General features: G+C 45.6%; 1 long non-coding RNA gene across 1 annotated transcript in view; it reads left to right on the top strand.

Moving 5' to 3' along the window:
- The first annotated feature begins 1,763 nt into the window (after window positions 1–1,763).
- LOC136657327 (uncharacterized) overlaps window positions 1,764–23,118 on the top strand; it is an 82,589-nt gene continuing 61,234 nt past the window's right edge. The window contains exon 1 of the long non-coding RNA XR_010794752.1: window positions 1,764–1,911. This is a non-coding gene — a long non-coding RNA (uncharacterized lncRNA). The remainder of the gene's footprint in view (window positions 1,912–23,118) is intronic.

Raw genomic sequence — 23,118 nt, 5'->3', positions numbered from 1 at the left:
ATTTCACTCCCTTTCAGGTGAGGTAACTGGGTATGTACAATATATATATATATTTTGGTGGTTTAGAAAATGTATGATCTGACATGGGCCGCCAGATAGTGTAGTATGGTTCCAATGCACAGATGATAGGCAGGGCTGGCCCAACTATGAAGCTGTCTGAAGTGGTGACTTCTGGCAGCAGAATGGTGGGGAGGGCTGCCCATTTCTGTCTATCTACTTGCCTCTACTGCTCCTCCTTTTCTAGTCCAGGGAGTGGAAGAAGGGTGAGGGTATAGAACAGGGGTGCCCAAACCCTGGCCCTGGGGCCACATGCAGCCCTTGAGGCCTCTCAATGTGGCCCTCAGGGAGCCCCCAGTCTCCAATGAGCCTCTGGCCCTCAAGAGATTTGTTGGAGCCCGCACTGGCCCAACGCAACTGCTATCAGCGTGAGAGCGACTGTTTGACCTTTCGCTTGAGCTGTGGGATGAGGGCTCCCTCCACTACTTGCTGTTTCATGTCTGTGATGCAGTAGTAGCAGCAAAGAAAAGGCCAGCCTTGCTTTGTGCAAGGCCTTTTATAGGCCTTGAGCTATTGCAAGACCTTCATTCATTTATATAAGTTAATCTTTAATATATTAATTTATATATATTTATGTAAATGTATTCAAATTTTGAATGTAATTTAATTCTTTTTTTCTGCGGCCCCCGACACAGTGTCAGAGAGATGATGTGGCCCTCCTGCCAAAAACTTTGGACACCCCTGGTATAGAAAGAAAGAGGAAATGAAGAGAGGAGGAGAGTGCTGAGTGAGGGCATTGGAGAGTGGGAGAAACAGAGGCTGACATATCATCAGTAAGGGGAGGGACTGCATTTGGCACTCTGCCTTAGGTGCCAGGAAGCCCTGGGTTGACCCTATTGACAACTCAGTACCCAAACTTATCCAACTTTCCAGCACTGGTGCAGTTGCAAAGCAGCCCCAAGGTAAGGAAACAAATGCTCCCTCACCTTGAGGAGGCCTCTGTGACTGCCTCCCCACCCAGGATGCAGTGCATGCCTCATTGGAATGGCTGCACCCGCACTGGAAAATTGGATAGGATTTGGCCCTTAGTTATTTGGGATTCCTGGGACACCATACATAGGACAATTTGCACAAAAACTGGTACTTGGGCTAGCCATGCTGCTTAAAGAAGGCAGACTTCTAGTAGCAGGGGCTGGCTTGGAGAGCTGACTTTGCAGGATGCCAAGCCATTCAAACTCCTGTTCATCATCAGGCTTCAGCACCATCTGAAAAGTGAACAGGGACTTGAGATCTGCCCAAAGGGGAAGTGTGCTGGTTTCCCACTTGCAGAGACAAGAACCCCTGTGAGCCCTCCCGGTGGTTTGGCTGGGGAAAGTGAGATCCATCCTGGGAGGGGAGCAGCGTTTGCAAGCATTGCATCCCTGCAGAAAGATGCATCTCCGGGATCTCTCCGACTTCTCGGGAAGAGGGCGATGGGGGAAGGAGAGGGAGGAGGAGGAAGCCAGGAGAAAATCAGACTCACCCTCCTCCTCCTCTTCAAGGCATCACTGGGAGATGCCAGACCCCAATCAACGCCACTCGCACGCACCTCCAGGCTCTCTCCTCCCTCCCAGCCCGGCTGAGCCCAGCCCTGGCTGGCGACGGCAGCCGCGCTCCTTCCTCTCTGTCATCAGCCAGCTTGGCCTGACACATTGGAGTGCGGGCTGGGGAGTATTGTCCTAAAAGCAGAGGGGGAAAGAAAGAGAGGGGGGAAGGAAGGGTGGGAATAATTCAATCCATCACATGACTTGACAGCATTGCTACCCATTTCCCCCTCTCTGTGCAACAAAATCATAGCTGTATAAAACACACACACACACACCCCAACCACACACACAGAGGAGCTAAGATGGGACAATAAGGAAGCATCTCAAGGTAAGAATCTCCTCGTGCAAGGCTGGTCTCTGAGAGCTTCAGTGTATCCATTCCAGACTCCACCACTTGGGGCTGGCTCCTTCTCCCAAGGGCTGATACGCCCAGGATTATCAAGGTGGTGGTGGTGGGGAGTCTTCTTGACAGGCGGGGTGGAAGCTGCTCTCTCGCTCTCTCTCTCTCTCTCTCTCTTCCCACGCTCTCTTTTTTGTGGCTGGAAAAAAAAGGAAAGGAAAGGAAAAGTGTGGGCGGAAGGGGCGCCACAGTGTTGCCAACCCCTTGATCTGCTGTAACAACTTCCCCCTTGCGAAATACTTGGGTTTTCATACCGCGCTGCAGGAAATGCGGGAGATGGGGAGATAGGCAAAGAGAATCAGACCCCGGAGCCCAATAATAAACCACCCCGGGGTGGAGGAGGCAGTTTGGAAAGTGGAAACATCATTAAAAACAGGATCTCTCTCTCTCTCTGCTATATAACACACACACACACACACACACACACACACACACACACAGAGTTTAGAGCCCCCCCACCAAAAGTGTAGGCAGATTAACGTTGTTGACTTATCTGTGTGTAGCATTTTTTAAAAGGGTTTTTTTTAATGGTGATATAAATCACCACTATCTAGACTCCTCCCCCCATGTAACCTGAGCCCTTCTTCCCCTTGGGAAGGGATTTGACGAAAGAGGGTCGAGATGTATTATTGAAGGCAAAAGGGATGGACGTGGTTGGGGGAAAGGATCTGTAGGTCTCACGTTTCGCATTCTTGAGCAACCCTCCTTCTCTTAAGTGTGAAGGACACACACACAAACGCATGCCACTCCAGCATTTCAGCGCTGAACCCTGGGGAAGAGCCCTTTGCCTCTCTCTTATTAGTGTTAAAGACTTTTCAAATCCCTGTAAATAGTGAGTGAGAGAGTAGGAGGGAGGGGGTGGAGGGAGAATGTGGTTTTGCCTTTGGGAAAATCGAGGCTGTTCCCCCCCCCCCACACACACACACACAGCCAGAGTGGAGTGGGAGGATGGACTGACTGTTGAAAGCTCTGCAACCAATCTGGATGAAATAATCTTTCTCTTCCATGATGTTTTCCATCTGCTGCGATTTCTCTGCGCATCAATCCTTGTCAGTTGTGGGGCACTTGGGTGTCTCCCATTCAGCAACCCCAGAGTCCAGCTACCACTTGCAATTCTAGAACAGGGGTGTCAGACATAAGGTCTGTGGGCCAAATGTGGCTCTTGGAAGCAATTTATCTAGCCCTGTTTTAATTGGGCTTTCCTAGCATGATAATTGTGCTCTCTCATAACTTGAAAATAAGAACAAGATTTGCACATTTTCTCTTCTGTCATTTGTAGCTAATGAGTTTCTCTGTGAAAACAAAGTGCTTATTTCTGGCCATCATCTGCTTAATGATGTCATTTCCGGCCCTCAGCAGGCACCATGAATGCCAACTTCAGCCCTCTGTATGAGATGAGTTTGACACCCCTGTTTGAGAATGTTTGCAGCACCTTTCATGAGGGCACCAAAAAAGCTATCTCAGGTTTTTTTCCCCCCCAGAGTGGATTATTCCTGCATGATGCTTTGAATTGTCCAGCAGAACAAATCATAGGCATTAGACTCTGCAGTAAATTCTGCTGTGGTCACTAGCGCTTGCTCCCATGCAAGTGTGCAAAGGCCTGCAGCCTACATGCTGTTTTGAATCTATCAGAATGGCATTGCCTCTGAGCAAAAAGAGAGGAAAACTTGGATAATGCATTTCAAAGTTTTTGAAGTGTTTGAAGCCCACAAGTGTGGGCTATATGTTGTATGTTTCTGTGAGCCATTCCCAAAAGTATTTTAGTTGCATGTCAAAAGTTTGAGAACAATATCCCTTCAGGAATTTATGCAGCTTTGAGGAGTCAAGTGCTTTGGCCTGAGCTTACTCAGATAAGCATGGATTGAAAGGAATATGGTGGTATCCAGTCTCAAATTGGGAAAGTAGTAAAAGGAAGCCACAGAAAGATTGCAGAGTGAAAAGATTACCAAAGGCTGGTGAATGGTGTGTCTGTGGCCTCTGATGAGATTTGTGCAATTGTTGTGATGATCAGACCTGACCACTGTGTGGTCCACAATGTTGACTTTGAGACATGATTACTGCAATACTCTTGTATAGGGCTGGCTCTTGAAGACTGCCTGGAAACTGCAATTAGTGGAGAATGTGGTGGCCTACATGATCATGGTGATGTGGTAATTTGATTCTCTCAAGCCACTGCTCCGCTGACCCAATTTGTTTCTGGACTCAATTCCAGGTGGTGGCTTTGACCTTTAAAGCCCTTTATGGCTTAGGGCAGCGGTTCTCAAACTCTCCAGGAATTTGAGGACCGCTCTAAACCTTTGTGGGGGCAGGATCACACTGCCGCCAGAGACAGAGGATTTCTTTTACTTTATCACAGCCCATGCCAGCCTCTGGGGGCTGCAGAGAGCCCTGTGGACGCCTCTGCAGGGCTCCTTGTGCCTTGGAAAAAGAAAAAACTGCTATTATGACCCACTTCTGTTTTGCAATTGTGAAACAGGAAGTGGGTCATGATTGCTATTTTTGCCTTTTCTGAGGCATGGAAAGCCCTGCAGAGGGGTCTGTGGGGCTCCCTGCAGCACCCAGAAGTTAGTGCAGGCTGTAGTAAGTTAGAAAAATCCTCTGCCCTGGTGGCAGCACAATCATGGTTTTTGCGTCCCCACCATCCCCCATCCTGCCCCTTAAGGGGACAGAGAAGAGCTTCCTAGGTTAGTGGGTCATGAAACACCAGTTTGAGAACCACTGGCTTAGGACCAGGGTATCTGAGGGACTGTCTCCTCCAAAAAGAGACAACCCATTCTCTGTGCTATTTGGGGAAGGGGAGCTGAAGCCTGGCTGGCAACAAGAAAAAAAGGGAGGGACTTCTGCATGGTTGCACCACTCCTGTGGAATTTCCTCCAACTATGAGTTGAGAATGACCTTCCAGTGAGGGACTAAACACTAAATTTTGTCAGGCCTTTCTAGATGCTGTTGTTGATTTTAGCTCTTCTCTTTCAGCTCTTCTTTCATTTTCTGTTTATGTCTGTAAATTACTTTTTATGCTATCTTTATTGACACTGGCTATGAGTTATGGACACCAGAGTTGCGGGTGGCTGCGCCAGTGCTTTTGCACAGGTACAGTAACAACAACAACAGGTATTTATATACCGCCTTTCTTGGTCTTTATTCAAGACTTTATATATGTCCTGTCCACACAGTATGTCCTGTGTGGTGCTTTTGTTCAGGTATGACAACAGCCTGGCAAGAGCTGGCTGTTTTGAGGTACGTACGAGGCTCGTACATTCTGACTTTCATACAGACTTCTGGAATGGAACTAGTCCATATGTTGGGAACTTGGAGTCCAATCCTATGTTTCTACTCAGAAGTTCCATTATAGTCAATGGGGCTTACTACCAGGAAAGTGTGGATAGGATTGTAGCTTTAGGCTGCAATCGTGTGCACACTTACTTGGGAGTAGCCCTTATTGGCTATAATGGACTTACATCTGAGTAGCCATACTTAGCATTGTTCTGTTGGCACAGGGGTGCCCAAACCACAGCCTGGGGGGCCACTTGCAGCCCTTTGAGGCCCCCAATCTGGCCCATGGGGAGCCCCCAGTTTCCAATGAGCCTCTGGTCCCCCAGAGAGTTGGACCCCATGCTGGCCCGACATGGCTACTCTCAGTGTGAGGGCCAACTGTTTGACCTCTCATAAGCTGCAGGCTAAGGGCTCCCTCTGCCTCTTGCTGTTTTGTGTCTGCTAAGCATAAGAACATAAGAACAGCCCCACTGGATCAGGCCATAGGCCCATCTAGTCCAGCTTCCTGTATCTCACAGCAGCCCACCAAATGCCCCAGGGAGCACACCAGATAACAAGAGACCTCATCCTGGTGCCCTCCCTTGCATCTGGCATTCTGACATAACCCAAAGCAGCAGAGGCAGCAAAGGAAAGGTTGACCTTGCTTTGCACAAGGTCTTTTATAGGCCTTGAGTTATCAAGAGACCTTCATTCATTCATAAAAGTTCTGTCTCTACTATATTCATTTATGTAACTTTATTCAAATTTTATACATTAATTTTTTCCCTTCTCCCAACTCAGTGTCAGAGAGATGATGCGGCCCTCTTGGCAAAAAGTTTGGACACCCCCTTGTTAGCATATTGAGTGCCAGGGTCAGCCTGCAGAATGGTGGTAAATACATAAATAAATATTTTTAATTAAGTTTTATTTTTGTTACATTGTAAACCATCTTAATCATCCCAAAATGTGGGGGGAAGGTGGACAATCAATCAATCAATCAATCAATCAATCAATCAAATGCTTGCCTTGCAAAGAGCATTGTTTGCCTATTACCTAATGATGAGAGAATTGTTTCTTACACCAGAACATCATACCTCCAAGGGATGTGAAATAATGTCTTTAACTGCAGAAAACTACAGCTTCATAGAAAGGTATTGAAGATACTACAGTGTTTTCTGCCTTCAAAATTTGGGCTGAGAAGACTTCTGAGCAACTTGGAGAAGCCTTCTCTGAGAAGGCCTGGGGTGGGGAGAAAATGACTCTGTTTAAAGGCTTGGTTATTTTCTGTGGAGGACTGCTAACCTAAAGATGCTCAAAAAATAAAAGCAAATTAGAAGTTTGTACAATGTTCTCTTACAGTTGCTATGCTTATGAAATGCTCTTCTGTCCCATTTCTGACACTTCCCTACAAATGCTTATTTAGAGCTATGATTTTGTAAATGGTTTCTAAAAATATGAAAATGGGCAGTGCTTTTTATTGAGCCAGTATATTAATCTACTGTGGTCTGGAGCAGAACTAGCATATATACCCACACAAGTATGTATGTTTATACTGAACCTGACCAAAGAAACCAGGTTAAACCATACGCTGGGAGTATTTATGAAAATATCTATTTTGCTTCTGTACCAAGAAGAGGGCCCTTATTGGTGTCTGGAAAGAATAACTGAAAGCCTGATCCTATTGATGGGCAGCACCAGCACTGGGGGTTGTGAAAGCACTGTAAAGTGCTTTCTGACACCCAGCAAGTAAGCTGCACTGATGAGAAGGCCTGTGCTGTCCTGCAGGTACCATACTCTGGACAACTGCAGCAGCTGTAAAATTTGTACTGGTTGGCAGAGGGGTGTGCCCAGGACTGTCTCTTGTCTTAAATTTTGGGCCATTCTTTACCGTGAAAATGGGTAAACAGAATGGTTTTGGATTAGGCTGCAAAGATAGCTTGTGGCTCTTGGAGAAAATCTGATGTTTTCTTTTGGGAGTTGCCTCACCAAATTCCTAATCTAAGCCTCATTTAGAGAATTATGCTCACTTAGCTCCCCCAGTTTAACCACAGCTAGGTCTAGCAAACTGCAAAAACTACCACTTTATCTCAGTAGAAAGGAGACTAGTAGGTGGCTGGCTTGCCTGTAAGTCTGCAGGGTTCCTCCTTGAAACAGCAGTCCTTTCAGGTATAGCAGCACCACCTCAGCTCTCCAACACTCAGCAGTCTCTTGTTGGTTTAGTCCAGGGGTGCTCACACTTTTTTGGCTCGAGAGCTACTCTGAAACCCAGCAAGGCCCAGAGATCTACCAGAGTTTTTTTTACAATGTTCACACCATCATAACATATAACATTTATGTGTACAATGTATGTTGGTGTACCTTGAGCCCCACTGAGTATAACAGGACTTACTCCTGAGTGGACATGCCTAGGATTAGGCTGTGAGGCTGCAATCCTAGCCACACTTACCTGGGAGTAAGCCCCATTGAGTACAATGGGCCTTACTCCTGGTGTTTCCTCCCAGAGGCACCTGAAGGGGGGGGTTCGGCACTCCACGATCTACTGGTAGACCATGATCCACCTATTGAGCACCCCTGGTTTAGTCCATTAGTTAGTATGCTGGTTCATCATTTGTTTGCCAGTTCATCAGTCAGAGTGCCAGTTTGTTTGCCAGTCTATGAATTAGTATAAGAACATAAGAACATAAGAACAGCCCCACTGGATCAGGCCATAGGCCCATCTAGTCCAGCTTCCTGTATCTCACAGCAGCCCACCAAATGCCCCAGGGAGCACACCAGATAACAAGAGACCTCATCCTGGTGCCCTCCCCTACATCTGGCATTCTGACTTAACCCATTCCTAAAATCAGGAGGTTGCGCATACACATCATGGCTTGTACCCCATAATGGATTTTTCCTCCAGAAACTCGTCCAATCCCCTTTTAAAGGCGTCTAGGCTAGACGCCAGCACCACATCCTGTGGCAAGGAGTTCCACAGACCGACCACGCGCTGAGTAAAGAAATATTTTCTTTTGTCTGTCCTAACCCGCCCAACACTCAATTTTAGTGGATGTCCCCTGGTTCTGGTATTATGTGAGAGTGTAAAGAGCATCTCCCTATCCACTCTGTCCATCCCCTGCATAATTTTGTATGTCTCAATCATGTCCCCCCTCAAGCGTCTCTTTTCTAGGCTGAAGAGGCCCAAACGCCGTAGCCTTTCCTCATAAGGAAGGTGCCCCAGCCCCGTAATCATCTTAGTCGCTCTCTTTTGCACCTTTTCCATTTCCACTATGTCTTTTTTGAGATGCGGCGACCAGAACTGGACACAATACTCCAGGTGTGGCCTTACCATCGATTTGTACAACGGCATTATAATACTAACCGTTTTGTTCTCAATACCCTTCCTAATGATCCCAAGCATAGAATTGGCCTTCTTCACTGCCACCGCACATTGGGTCGACACTTTCATCGACCTGTCCACCACCACCCCAAGATCTCTCTCCTGATCTGTCACAGACAGCTCAGAACCCATCAGCCTATATCTAAAGTTTTGATTTTTTGCCCCAATGTGCATGACTTTACACTTACTGACATTGAAGCACATCTGCCATTTTGCTGCCCATTCTGCCAGTCTGGAGAGATCCTTCTGGAGCTCCTCACAATCACTTCTGGTCTTTACCACTCGGAAAAGTATACCAGAAAGTCAGTTAGCCAGAGAACCAGTTCAATAAGTAGAGCTATGCATCAACAAATCAATATCCACTCCACCCCTCCCCAATCCTTCCTGTATCAGGTGCTCCTTATATCCCTGGAGACCTCATTGCCTCTAGTGGGCTGCAGCTGTGCAGCACACACTTTGCTGAAAGCCCAGGCCTTAACCCGTAAAGGGGCCACTGCTGACACCACATCCTATCTCCTTGCTAGAGCTGCTGTGATTGCAATACCGGAGGTGACAGAGAACATATTGAAATAATTTTTGGATACAAAGGGGGAGAGAATCTGGTATATGGAGGGAATCTGGGAATCTGTATATGGTAGTTTGTTTTTGGAAGAGAACAAATATGGAAATGATTTAAGAGGAAAATGGATTTTGGGATCCAATCAGGGAAATAAATGAATGTGGGGTGAGAAACTATTTGAAGTAGCATTGATTTGGGGGAATCTGGCAGTATAATGAATGTTTTGGTAGGAAATTAATTGCTTTTGTGGGATTCATGGTTTGTGCTTATACTTGACCTCTCCCTTGTACTCAGTTGGACAAGTCTCTAGTGTCTCAGCCTTACTAGATTGCCTTCTGAAAAATGGATGTTACTGCAACAAATGTTGGGTCAAAGAACTAGTTTGGGGCTCAGATACCACTTCTGGCTTAGGAAAGTCATTTGTCTCTGTCTAGTCCAGGACACTGTTGGCCAAATGCCTTCAGAAAGCTTATAAGCAGGGAATAAGAACGAAGGCATTTCCCTGTTGCTTGTCACTCTCATCTGGTATTTAGAGGTATATTGTCCTTGAATATGGAGCCTGTATTTAGCTATCACAGCTGCCAAGAGGGGCTTTGGTAGGTGGAGCTGGGATAGAACAGGTAAACAATCTTTGGATTGGTGGAACTAAGGGAAAGTATGTTGGGTGTGGCTTGGGCAGATAGGTGGGGCTTGTAGCATCCCTGCTTCTTGGTGGTACAGCTGTGCTAAAGCCCTGCTTCTGTCTGAGGTGATTCTGTGACCAGACTCTGCCCTGCAATGAGAAACCCTGCCCTGTCACACATTGTGTACTGCTGCTGGGTCCTCTACTAATAGAATTTTTTGTTTTTGTGTGTTTGACCACAAATAAAACACCCTTACTGCCATATTGTCCCCAGCAGTCAGTGTTGGGATCCTGGTGAACCATACAGAAGGCTCCTGAAACACCTTGGTGGGTAGTAATGATTTGGAAATCACTATTCTCCTGTAGAACAGGGAAAGTCTTGGCACTGTGGTTATAACCCACTCCCCCTTTCACCCATTAAAGGCTGTTACAGGTTGTATTTAACAACCTGCAAAGGGGTATGTGTGTGGGTTGGTTGACCTCTTGTTTTGTCCCCAAAGTTAACCCCTTCAAATGCATCAAAACAGGCATATATAAATTTTACTAATTTTTTAATAATTTTTTAATAATCATGTATTCTTTGTCATTAGGATAGTTGCCCAGGTAGAAGCCAGTTAACATCACAGTCGTATTGTGATTATGTGTATGGATAGAAAATTGCTTATCATTAAACAGGTTCTGCTTGACACAAGATTCCTCAATACCACCACCATCTCCTTGCCTAATTTTTCTCAAGCAACACAAGTCTGCATGAGCCACCTTATGATGCACCTCTCCAGTGTGGATGCTCATGAGAATTTGTGAAAACCTGTGAAAAATACATTGTGTGTTTATTGCCATATGTTGAAAAAGTAATCCTTACTACATTTGATATGTTTTTCTGGACGTCATTTCCTCAGGCCTTAGTACTTACTAGTACTAAGTACTTATTACTACTTTGTTTAAAAAGCAGCAGTTAAAATGCATTTTGTATTTATAGTGCCTGGTTAACATGATTCAGATGCCTGTGATTCTCTGTGTTCATAATACATTGTTAAAAGCATGGAAGAATCTTTTTCATAATTGGTCAAGCAGCAGTAATGGTGATTAAAGAGAGGTATCTTCCTTTAGAACCACAGTGGCACTGATGTGGTGATACACTGCAGCTGAATCACTTTGATTTCATTGGGTTTAAGTGTGCCTAATTCCTAAGGTGTGCCACCCATAGTATAGGACAGCAATCCTGTACACCTGAGAGTAAGTCCTGTTGAACTCAATAGGGCTCACTTCTGAGTAGGCATGCATAGGATTGTGCTGTTAGACTACTGGTAGGACATCCTTTTGGAGACTTATGCCAAAAGTGATGAAGAATTTATCTTGGTCACCTTGTACCACTTGTTCTAGGCCAGAGTTGTCAAACTCGTTTCGTACAGCAGGCCAAATAGCATTTGTGGTGCTTGTTCTGCAAAATGATGCCTCAACAGCACTATTGGAAGGGCAGCTGGCATGATAATTTGATTGTCCCAGTGCCTTGGCTGCATCTCCCTTTTCCCTTTCTCACCCTTTTTGGTCTGCCCCTTGTTCCTTGCCTTCTGAGGCCTCCTTTAGTCTCTGCCAGTGGCTTTCCCAGAGGGGGGACAAAATGATAAGTTTTGCAAGGTGTGTGAATGGCTGTGTATGCCGCTCCTCCCTCTCTTTGTTGGAGCCATTCCAAGCAGCGAAAGCAATGTGGAGGTGTCTCCTCTGCTTTGCCCTCACCGTCTCGGGAGAAGAGGTGCAGCTGAAAGGGTGGATGAAAGGGTGGTAATTGGGCTCTCCCAGCACTGCCCTTTCAAAAGCTTCTTATGATGTGTCACTGGAGTAGTGGACCTGCCATTATGGGAAAGGGGCAAATGCCCTGGGCACAGAGACTCACTCACTTCTAGGACTGTGCTTCTGGTTTGCCAGAAGCACAGTTTAAGACCATGGAGAAACCTCAGGAGGCTTCCCCGTTGCTTCCTGAAGTTGTGCAAGGCTCCATTTTGCTCCAGGTGAGTGGGGGCAGTGGCATCCAGCAGGGGGCGCTATTGTGGACCTTTGCCCTGGGGTGCAGGGCTGGGGAAGTCTGCCACTGTAGGTCATGATGGTGCTGGGAGAGCCCAATTACAATGTGGGCCAGACAAAGAACTTCTACGGGCCATATCTAGCCCAAGTCCCTTATGTCTGACAACCCTGTTCTAGGCCATTGTGGAAGAAAAATGATGGCGGTGGACTGTGCTGGGGGAGAGAGGAGAATGAGCAATAAATGAGTGGAACTGGAACAGTCTATGGTCTGGAAGTTCTTATTCATTTCTTGGAACATTTGTTTGAGGAAATGCTCAAGGTGACTCATAACAATAAAGCAATAAAGACAAGCTGAACAATCAATCATATGAGAAAATATCAGCACATAAAAGCAGCAGTTCACTGGAAATGGCTATGCAAGGGAGGTAAAACAAAGTATCTTGTACAGTTCTTGTCTGGTTAGGGCCAAGTCAACCCAGTCATGTACTGGATAGGGTGTGAGACTGGTGAGACTGGATTCAAATCCTCAATTAGTAAACTTATTGGATGGTTTTGGGCCAGTCACTTTCACTCAGCTTAACCTCATTCACAGGTTTCTTCTGAGAATAAAATGAGAATAACCCTATTTGTGCCACCTTGAACTCTGTGAAGACGGGATGGCATAGCAGTTCTATAAGATAATTTAGATCTGCAGTTTTGCAAATAGTTTTGCAAAATAAGGCTCACTAATAATATGGGATTTTAAGAAGATAATTATTAATGTTTGGCACAGCTTTACTGTTCACCTTTGAAACCCCTTCCCTCCATATGGCATAATTTTTTTTTCTGTGCTACATTTCTTGCTAATTATCAAACTTATATGCCTTAAAGTCAGTGCTTACAATTTCATATCCTCTACTGTGCTTTCTTCCTTGATGCTGCCCTGAAACCAGGGTTCTGGAGCCTGTGACATCACATATATTCACCATGGCAACAGGATCTGATTTACTTATTTCAATTTAATTAAAAAGCATTTGTCAAATTTTAGGTGATTTAAATCTTTCATATTTATTTAAAAAAATCATCCCCAGTGATCAGAGAGAAGGATTTCACACTGTGCTTTTGTCTGGAAAAAAAAGTTAAAAAAGAATCCTTAAAATGTGGTTTGAAAGTAATCTAGAAGAGATATGTGAATTGAGATGCCAAGAAGTACTGTAATTCTTCAGACTTAGTAGCTTGGATGGAAACCTTCCCCCCTTACTTGTTTAAGCTAAGGGCTGGGGAGGCTTGATGATCCTTTCAGTTGCTACCTATAAGTAGCAGTTTCCATACAAAACCATGATTTCTGAAGATGTCCCCAGCAAACAAGGCAGAGCACAGTTGATAGAACATGGGGGCTCTTGTCAGTAATGATTTTGCCTACTGGCATACTGTATTTTTCATTAGTTACATTGGGCCTGCAGTCTTCAAAAGATTAAAGCTGAGCGTATCACTGCAAAGGGAAACTCTTAATTTGAGCGCAAGTGATTAGCAATTGTTGTCATGGAAATGTAGAATTGAGGAGCTAAGGTTTTGTTCTGCTTTTGTTCTATATTATCCTTTACCTGAAAATACTCTTTTGCAAATGACCATCTGCTGTTTTTTTTAATTTACAGTTATTTACTTCATGCATGATCTTTAAGGAAGCCCTAGAAGAATGGGGTATCTTAGGATCATGAGTGCTTCCCTCTGTTGGTACACAGTCTAGTATCATGGGAGCTGAATCCTAATTGAGTCTTCTGGGCTGTGACTGTGTAAAAATAATTCCTCACAATAGCCAGGGTAACTGAACTATGTATATAGATCAGCCGTTTTCAACCACTGTACCATGGCACACTGGTGTGCTGTGAATGTTCTGCAGGTGTGCTGCAGGAGTTTGCAGGAGGGTCATTCATTGGTAGGGCCATTGGGGGAAGTGAGCCCCCATCAATTGCCTTGTCAATTGTCAAAAGACTAATGGTGTGCCTTGACAATTTTAGTACCTTGTCAGTGTGCCATGAAATGAAAAAGGTTGAAAATCACTGATATAGATAATGGGAATTGATGGGTATGTGGGGTTTTATGAGGAGGCAGGAAGACCTGTGCATATTCCACCAGGGCAGGTGGATTGAACAACACCTGATTTTGATGCATTTATTCAAGTGATATTATTTTTGTACAAGCAGGAAAGATAACACCCACAGAACAAATTCTGATCCAGTTTCTCCCTTTGAACAATTACCCTACAAGATCTAAAAGTTTAACTTATTTTATTTATTTTTCACACTTGTAATGCCCTTCTTCCAAGGAGCTCAGGGTGGTGTATATGTTTCCTTCCCTCCTTTTGTCCTCACAACAACCCTGTGAGGCAGGTAAGGCTGAGAGACAGTGACTGGCCCAAGGTCATCTAGGAAGCTTCATGGCTGAGCAGGGATTATGAACTTGAATCTTCTCATGTCTAAATCCGACTCCTGAACCACTACACCAGCTTTGTCGAACTTTTTCCATATAGTGGGTCAAATGACATTCATGGAATCTTCTGAGGGCCAGAAGTCACATCATTAAGCAGAAAGTGATGTCATTAAGCAGGTGATGGTCAGCAATAAGAACTTTGTTCTCATATAGAAACTCATTAGCTGCAAATGACTGAAAAGAAAACATGCAAATCTTGTTCGTATTTTCAAGATATGGCAGAGCCCAATTATCGCAAGGTCCAGATAAAGAGCTTCTGGGGGCCACATCCAGCTCATGGGCCTTATGTTTGACGTCCCTGCTCTACACTGTCTTGGCTGTCAGGATGAGACCTTCTTTGAGTATTGGGTTCTGTGTATGTAGTCAATAGGCAAACTTTTAGTTTTCTTTCCAAAGCATGTTCAAATACACACACTATTTAAAAAAAATGAAAAATATGTAGTTTTCAGCCCAAATCCTAACCAACTTTCCAGCACTGCCATAGCGGTGTCAATGGGACGTGTGCTGCTTCCTGCAGTTGGGTGGCACTCACGGAAGCCTCCTCAAAGTAAGGGAATGCTTGCTCCCTTACCTCAGAGCTGCATTGCCCTTATGTCGATGCTAGAAAGTGGGTTAGGATTGTGCCCTTAGCCCTTTAGATGGGGCTAAAATCTTGGAATTCACAGGTGTGGAGATAATTTCATCTTCAATTTATTAAATTTTGAAGAGCTCATACTCTTGAGATTGATAGTACAGTAATTTGCTTTGTCTCCTTGGTTGTATCTGGAGCTATAGAATCAAAAAGCTAGAAAGGACTTTGAGAGAATATCTCAGCTATTATTCATCAGCCATTGAGGATCCAAGAGCAAACCTGACTCTGACTTCCTGCCAAAGGTTTAGGGAATTGTGTTTAGGCTTAACTGTGTGGATTCAAACATAGAAACCTCAGGCAACCTGTGATAATATAGTATCTCCCATTAAAAAAAAATCTTGTTCATAAAAAGCCACCTATTTGTGCATTCTATTTATATCCCACCTTTCTTCCTCTAAAGCAAGCCATTCTACATGGGGTTGCCAGATGGTCCCCTGCTTGCAGGCACTCACTAGTTCCATGTCTGCTGAGTTTAAACAAGGGGCTGCATCATGCACCTTCAGGTCATGCTGTACGTATCTCCTGCTTCTGCTAAGGAGCCATGGTGATTGAAGGGAAACCGGGTGCTGGTGCTGGGAGGAAGGAAGGTACACAGCTTGTCACTTCTAAACATGAAGGTCAACAAACAGAGAGGCAGATTTTTGCTGCCACCAGGAACGTGAGGTTAAGGCTATGTTTGGACGCCTTTCTCTGAGCCCAGGATCTGCCTGTCAGCTGTCAGTGCTGAATTACTTGTGGAGAAGGGGGGGAGGAAGTGTCCAAGAACCTATATCCCTTTTCTCCAGGCTCCTCTCTCTCTCTCTCTCACTCACACACACACACACACAGGCTACGAACCATAGGGTAAATCTGGGGTAAATCCAATGATCATTATTTAAATCGCTACTCAGAAGTTACTTGATTTAGAGCCCAGTTCAGTCCTTTCCCTCGCCAATGCAGCTGCACCAGAAAGGTGTGTGCTGTATCCAGAGGGGGGAGGGTGGTGGATTAGGAGGGAAAAGGGGAATTATCTGCAAATCTCCACTCACCAATGGGTCTTTAGCTGGTGGAAAGTGCAAGTCTGAGAAGGGGTGGAGAAAGTCTTTCGCTGGTGCAAGTCCAAGAAGAAGAAAGGGGTGGAGAGATTTTAAAATTGGGAATAGGATCCAGTGTACACCATTGCCATTAGAACCACCCCTCCCGCCAACTCCCTGCCCCTGTTTCTCGCCCCTCCCTGCTCCCACCCCACCTATCCACTGCCTTACCTGGTCCGGTGGGTGCGGCAGGAAGTAGCAGTAGTGTTTTGTTCCCAGAAAGTGGCCACCAATACAGTGCTGCACAGGCTGTCAACATCCATTCTACAACAGCAGAACTGCTGCAAAATCCTCCGCCCGGCAGCCCAATCCTTGATAGGATTCGGCTGTTAAATCATTTGATTTTTTAAATAGCACTCTTGCTTTCTGTAATCTTAAAATATATTTTTTACATGTCATATACAAGTTTCATTATTAAAAGAGTGGTACTTTAAATCGTGATTGTTTTTGAAAAGCTTCCAGATTAGTTTTGCTGTTACAGGCAGATGTGTGTGGCCTCTGCTGGGCTCAGAAGACCTCCAGAGGGTAGGGGTGGGGGGTCCTCCCGCATCTATGATTAAATGAATCCGCAGATATGTGGCCCCTGTATGTCAAAAAACGAATGATTATTTTACAATACATATGTGTGTACTCAGAAGTGACAGCCCAGTTCAATCTAACCCCCTCCCCACCAATACAATCATGCCACCCGAGCATTCACTGCATCCTGGAGATCTACCCCAGGTAAGGGAACTTTTGTTTCCTTGTGAGGGGATAAGCCTCTACTGCTGTAATAGGGAGATGGATCAAAGCCAGGAAGGGGAAGGGGATATCTGCTGAGCTGTGGCAGCCAATATCACCCCCTTCCAGGCTTTTACACACTCCCTGCCTGTCCCCATCTCTGCTCCATTCCTCTCCCTCCCCTCCCTTTCTGCTCAGCACCCATCTCCTGTGCCAACTTCCCAGTGCTGGGGCTTTTCCAGAAGCTGCTGGCTTGTAGCAGCAGCCTGGAAGCATGGAGTGGCTGGTTGTGTTTTGCAACTGCTGTAAAACATGGTTTGCAGCACGAACATAGGATTAGGCCGTAAGTCCTATTGAGTGCAATAAGACTTATTCTCAAGTAAGTGTGTATAGCATTGCAGCCTTGCAGCCTAATCCTGAGCACAGAGGAGGACTGCCACCGAATCCAGCACCTCCCGCACTACCATGGGAGGCACCTCGGGAGAAGGGGACATTCAACCCTTTCCCCCAAGTAAAGTAAGCAGCCCCGCATTGGGGCTACTCACTTTACCTAGGAAAAGGCGCTTGTGTAGAGCGCGTAGCCCTCCACGAGCGCCCTGGATCTTGAGGAGTGCAGCTCCATGGATCCTCCTCCTGCCCGCCCCCCAGCATGCCTCCCTCCACCCTCTCTCCACCCCCCCCCGCTGGCTTTCCCCCTCCTTGGAAAGCCTCCTCCTGCCCCGTCCATGCCCCTGTCTACCATTCTGCAGCCAGGAGACTGCCGAGCCGCGGGACCTGGGCAACTGCTGGGCGCAAGCCCAGCACCAGCCGGCACTGGGCTAGCACTGGTGGGAGCCCAGCAGTGAGCCCTGCAAACATGCCTTATGGCACGTTTGCGACTGTGGTCGGCGGGACGGAGCCGTCCCGCTGACCACAGGATTGGGCTCTTAGTTACCAAAGCTGATTGAAATATACTCGTGAAGGCATGAAAGATGAACAGCTCCAGTTCAAAAGGTTAATCATATTTTGGAGGGTTTTTTTTAACCTTAGAATGCTAGGACACCCACTATCACCAGACATACATTTATGTTAGAGCATTTAATTAAAACATTTATGATTCTACCTCCAATTATCCCATGTTCATTGACCTTGCAAGTATGTACATTTGGGGGGGGGGAAGGGCTTGACTTTGCCTATGCAAAGGGCAGAGGGACAATAGACAGAGTTGCCACTCTAAAGCAGGGGTGTCCAAACACTTTGGCAGGAGGGCCACATAATCTCTCTGACACTGTATTGGGGCTGGGAAAAAAGAATTAATTTACATTTCAAATTTGAATAAATTTACATAAATGAATGTATTAGAGATGGAACTTATGTGAATGAATGAAGGTCTTGCAGTAGCTCAAGTCCTATAAAAGGCTTAGCACAAAGCAAGGCCAGCCTCTCCACTGCCACTGCTGCGTCACAGATGTGAAACAGCAAGTAGTGGAGGGAGCCCTCGTCGCACAGCTCAGGTGAGAGATTGAACAGTTGTCCTCACTGAGAACAGTTGTGTTGGGCCAGCGCGGGCTCCAGCAAGTCTCCGGAGTGCCAGAGGCTCATTGGACACTGGGGGCTCCCCACGGGCCGGATTGGGAGACCCCAAGGGCTGCAAGTGGCCCCCAGGCAGGGGTTTGGGCACCCCTGCTCTAAAGCATCAGCATCACTCAAGGACCCTGTTGAAAGCAATCCTGGAGATTTTACTAGGGCTTCTAAGAATTTCCAACATTATATCATTTTTATTGATTGTGTAAGTTTTTACTGTTTTGTTATTTTTTAGCTTCTGTTTCTTGGGGATTCTGATATATTGTGAGCACCTGGGGGAGTCTATAGTTGAGACAAAATATTGGGATTTGAGCAGTGCAGGAGGTACTTGCTCTGTCAGCATGTCTCTCCTGTGTTCTTTTTCTTGCCTGAGTTGTTGCCAGAAAAGGTCCTTCATGGGGAATACACTTCTCTACAGTATATTGTACAAAAACAAAGGCTCCCAACCCTGCTGTCCTAACCTGGGAAGCTTTCTGTCCTGCTGGACATCAGTGCCATCTTCTCATGGCCTAACTGTCTTCTGGCACAAGCTTGGTTCTTCCCTTGACATTGTTCTGCCCCAATTTTCGACTCCTGCCGACCACGCCAATTTGTCCCGTCCAAATATCCCAACTCCCTTCTAATGCCCGCTTTTTGACTAATTAACACCCTCTTTATCTCTAGGAACAACAGCTGTGGTGTGCAAAGGAATAAACACAGAACTTCTTATCTATAGCAATTAACAAGAATTTATTGCTACAAACACATACACTCCCTGCAAGTCCTCTTGTCCAGAGGCTTTCCCTCCCCAAAACTCCACTTAACTTACTGGATGGAGGTCTGAAGCTTCCAGTCGAAGTCCAATCCAGTCTCCAAAGCACAGTCCAGTCTTCCCAGTCCAGTATTCCCAGTCCAATCTTCTGCAGTAGAGTTCCTCCTCTCCAGTAGTGTTCTTCCAGCAGAGCGTCTCCTCCAGCAGGGTGCTGGCAGTCCTCTCTTCTGTGTCCTCCAGCAGAGTTCTGGCAGTCCCCTTCTCCCAGTGTGGGTCTGTCTGGGTTTCCCTCTGGGTCAGCGTCCAGCTTCTGGCTCTGGGTCAGGGTCTGCCCTCTGGTCAGCATCCTGCTCCTTGCTCTGGGTCAGGGTCCAGCTTCCGGCTGGGTCAGGGTCCCACTCTTGGTCCTGGGTCAGCATAGCTCTGTCTCCTCCCAAAGCTGCCTTTTATCCTTGAATGACTCATGATCCAAATGCAGCTCAGCTGTGAGCTACCTCATTAGCTCCAAATTAGGCTCAGGTGAGCCATCCCTTCAGTCCATGTCCATTCAAAGTCCCATCAAGGTCAAATGAAGCTCAGGTGTCCATCCAGGTCTCCATTGGCCTTGATTGATTACAGCTGTGGAGCCAGCCCTGCCCTTCCCAGAGCTGTCAACCAGCTGTCAAAACAGGGAATCGCTGTCAACACAACATCATCCACCTGATGATCTTCTGATCTTCCATTACAGACATCAACTGATGGTGCTTGTTGCTTCCTTCCCACTCTGGCTGCTGGTCCTGGTTGCAACCCAATCTTAAAGTTCCAGTGGCGTAAGGCCCTTTATGGCCATTGCAAAATGCAACAAGTCATTTGACAAGGCTTCCAGTAAAGCCGAGGGGGAAGGGAGAAATCTAAGTAAAACTGTTACTGGTTTACTGACTAGCAGCCTAGGCATGTCTATTCAGAAGTAAGTCCCATTAAAGTCAATGGGGCTTACTCCCAGGAAAATGTGCATAGGATTGCAGTCTAAGTCTTTAACTTTCTGCATGTGAACCTATTGTCGCTATCCCCAGTGATGGAAAGCCATAGACACACACACACAAAAATCAAAGTTACTAGATAACTAAGCCTAATCTAAAGGAATGTTGTGGAGCCAAGATTTTGGAAACAAAAAATATCCATTTTTTGGATAGAGACACACTCTATGAAGTGTCATTTTTTGGGGGGTATGAGATAGTCTAATGCCAATCATCATCAAATTCTGGATTTTTCTAGAGTGGAGAATAGGTAAAAATTTATCATTTTTTAATTTCAGGTGTTAAATGATGTTTGGTTTTGGTGTTTCAATTGTGTCTAATCCTGGGTGAATCATTTTATTTAAATCTTTTCCCCAGTTATTCAGATGAAGCATTTCTATGACACATATTGAAAAGAGGAGCATTAGAGATTTAGGAATGAGCATGGAAATGGAGATGATGTGCTACATACTTCAGTGACTAATATTATCATTATATTTGCCAGCTCTATTTTGTATAATCTGAAAACAAATGATAGTGTTGAAAAATGCTAAGGCAGGCAAACGAGTGCCTGCCAATGCATAGATGGGTTAACTAGTGAGAAAAACTTGTATATGCCTTATTGTTTACAGAAACTTGTATCCCCTTAAAACTGATGATTTGCTGAAGGGAGCTTAGTTCATTTTCTCTTTAAATGATCTTTTCCCCCTTAAATTCAGGACTGCAATCTAGTGAGTATTGTGCCTGAACTGACTCCTATCCTCCACAGTGGATGGCCATGAGCAAGTCTGAGCAAGTTCATAAGCAAGTTCTTAAACATATTCTTAAATCATTTCTGCCCAATGTTCCATATATGCAACAGGGACCAAATTTGTACACCTGTGGGCCAGGCAGGAATGGGTTAAGCAAGTTCTGAGCATCCTCTCTGTAAAATGGGAACATTAATGAGTAAATCTCTTTAGTATACAAAATGTTCTGTACAAATGATGAACAGTACTAGATTCAAGGCATACTCAGTTTATTCATCTTTATTCCTGACAGCTACCAACCCTCAACAACTATCACAGATAGTTTAAATCAAAAATATAGGTCATGATCCTTTCCCCTCCACCTCCCATTTATTTATTTATATTTATTTATTTATTTTTCACATTTTTATACCGCCCTTCCTCCAAAGAGCTCAGGGCGGTTTACACAGCTGCTCCTCCCCTCTTTCTTGTCCTCACAACAACCCTGTGAGGTAGGTAAGGCTGAGAGAAAGTGACTGGCCCAAGGTCACCCAAGAAGCTTTGTGGCTGAGGGGGGATTTGAACCTGGATCACCCAGGTCTAAGTCCACCTCCCAAACCACTACACCACCCTGGCCCATACATCATTGTGATGGTGGTCACTTTGTTGTTACATCTTTAGGGAAAAACCTAAGCAGGGGTGTAAGGCAAAAAAGAATTTCTGCATTCATCTTTCTCAGCCACCTGTTCATCCTCACTTCATGTCACTTTCAAAGCTGAAGAAGAATATCCTCCCTCTGCCAGCACAGTACTCAACAGTATTTTCTTTCTTTGCACAGTGCTTTGCTACTCATACTTTTTTTTTTTTGGCGGTGCTGTTGTTGCTTTGCTGTGTGGCCCTACTATTTGTGTTACCCCTTGATTCCTGAGCATGCTCCAGATGATGCAGCCTGACAATCCTAGGCCCGCATGATAGAAAGCTGGGCATGGGCCAGTGAAGTGAGTATAATTTGGAGATTGAACGTAGCAAACAGTGAACCATTTCACACCAACATGCAGCTGGCTTTCCTTTGTTGTTGTTGTGCACTTAGCCAAATTTGTCATTTGTATGTGGAGGAAGTCTATGGAAGAATGGATTACTGTGGCCTTGTGCTGCTCGAGTGGCAGGATCTTCTTCTGCAAGGATTTAGATTTTCATGAAAGCATCTATGGAAGAGGAAACCAATGCTTTATTGCTAGTACTGTGTAGTACAGTTGCTTTTGAAACTACATGGAACTTTTGTCTTCAGTAATCAGTGTTATGGCACTCTTAGCACATTTGCAGATGGGCTGTAGTAGCAAAAAGTGACACAGGATGGAGGAGGGCCAACAGGCTCAACCTCTCCTGAGGAATGGAATAATAATAGTCAAAGCAGTTGCTTTGACTTCCTCTCCCTTCCCCAGTTCTGTCTCCATGGATTCCCCACTCTCTTCCTGAAAGTGCATCTGGTCAATTCGCGCAAGCATTCATGCAAGTGAAAACATTCAGCAAGATACGACTTGTCGGGGGTGCCCCCTCCCCTACCATGGGCAGGCAAATAGCTGTGACCAAGGCCCTGGTAGAGCATAGAGATAGGCCTGTGAATCAGGACTTCCACAGGATGAAGGTGGCCTCTGCAATGAACTCACCAGAGCCCAATCCTGGAATCCAACTTCCCAGCACTGATGAAACCACAGTGCAGCCCCAAGGTAAGGGAACAAATGTTATCTTACCTTGAGGAGGCCTCTGACTGCCTCCCCCCCACTGAAAGATGCAACACATACCCTGTTGGCACTGCTGCATCAGTGCTGGAAGTTTGGATAGAATTCAGCCCAGGTGTCCTTGGGGAAACTCTCTGCCTCAGCTCCCCTCTCTGTCTCAGCTCTCTAGTTTTCATGATACTTACAGCAGAGTCCTATGCGTGACTTCTGAGGAGACAGCAAGTAGTCTCATTGTGTTCAGTGGGGTTTGCTCCCAGGAAAATGTGTACAGGATTGCAGCCTTCTTTTCATTCAGTCAAGCTAATACAACTGAACTGCTTTGTATACTCAGAAAGCACTATATGATTGTTACATACTGTATATTATTCTTATGGAAGAATGAGAAGGAACCAGCCTTTCACTGTGAGGAAAGGGAAAACAGTTGGCATCATGTTGGATGTAGCCAGTGGTGGGTAAAGCAAACTTGGAGAAGATGGGTGGAGTTAAAATGAACTCTCTGTAGCCTAGCCCTCTCTCCCAAGCCCAACCACAGGTTCATTCAATATCTAGTCTGCCTTACCATAATGTTTGGCGAAAGTAGCAATCCTGCCCTTTACTTGGTCCTGCCCTGGCCCAGGAGGGTCACAAACATGCCA

This window comes from Tiliqua scincoides, chromosome 7 (assembly GCF_035046505.1).
Source record: "Tiliqua scincoides isolate rTilSci1 chromosome 7, rTilSci1.hap2, whole genome shotgun sequence".
In the NCBI taxonomy this organism is placed as follows: Eukaryota; Metazoa; Chordata; class Lepidosauria; order Squamata; family Scincidae; genus Tiliqua; species Tiliqua scincoides.
This window is presented reverse-complemented; position numbering and strand designations above follow the sequence as displayed.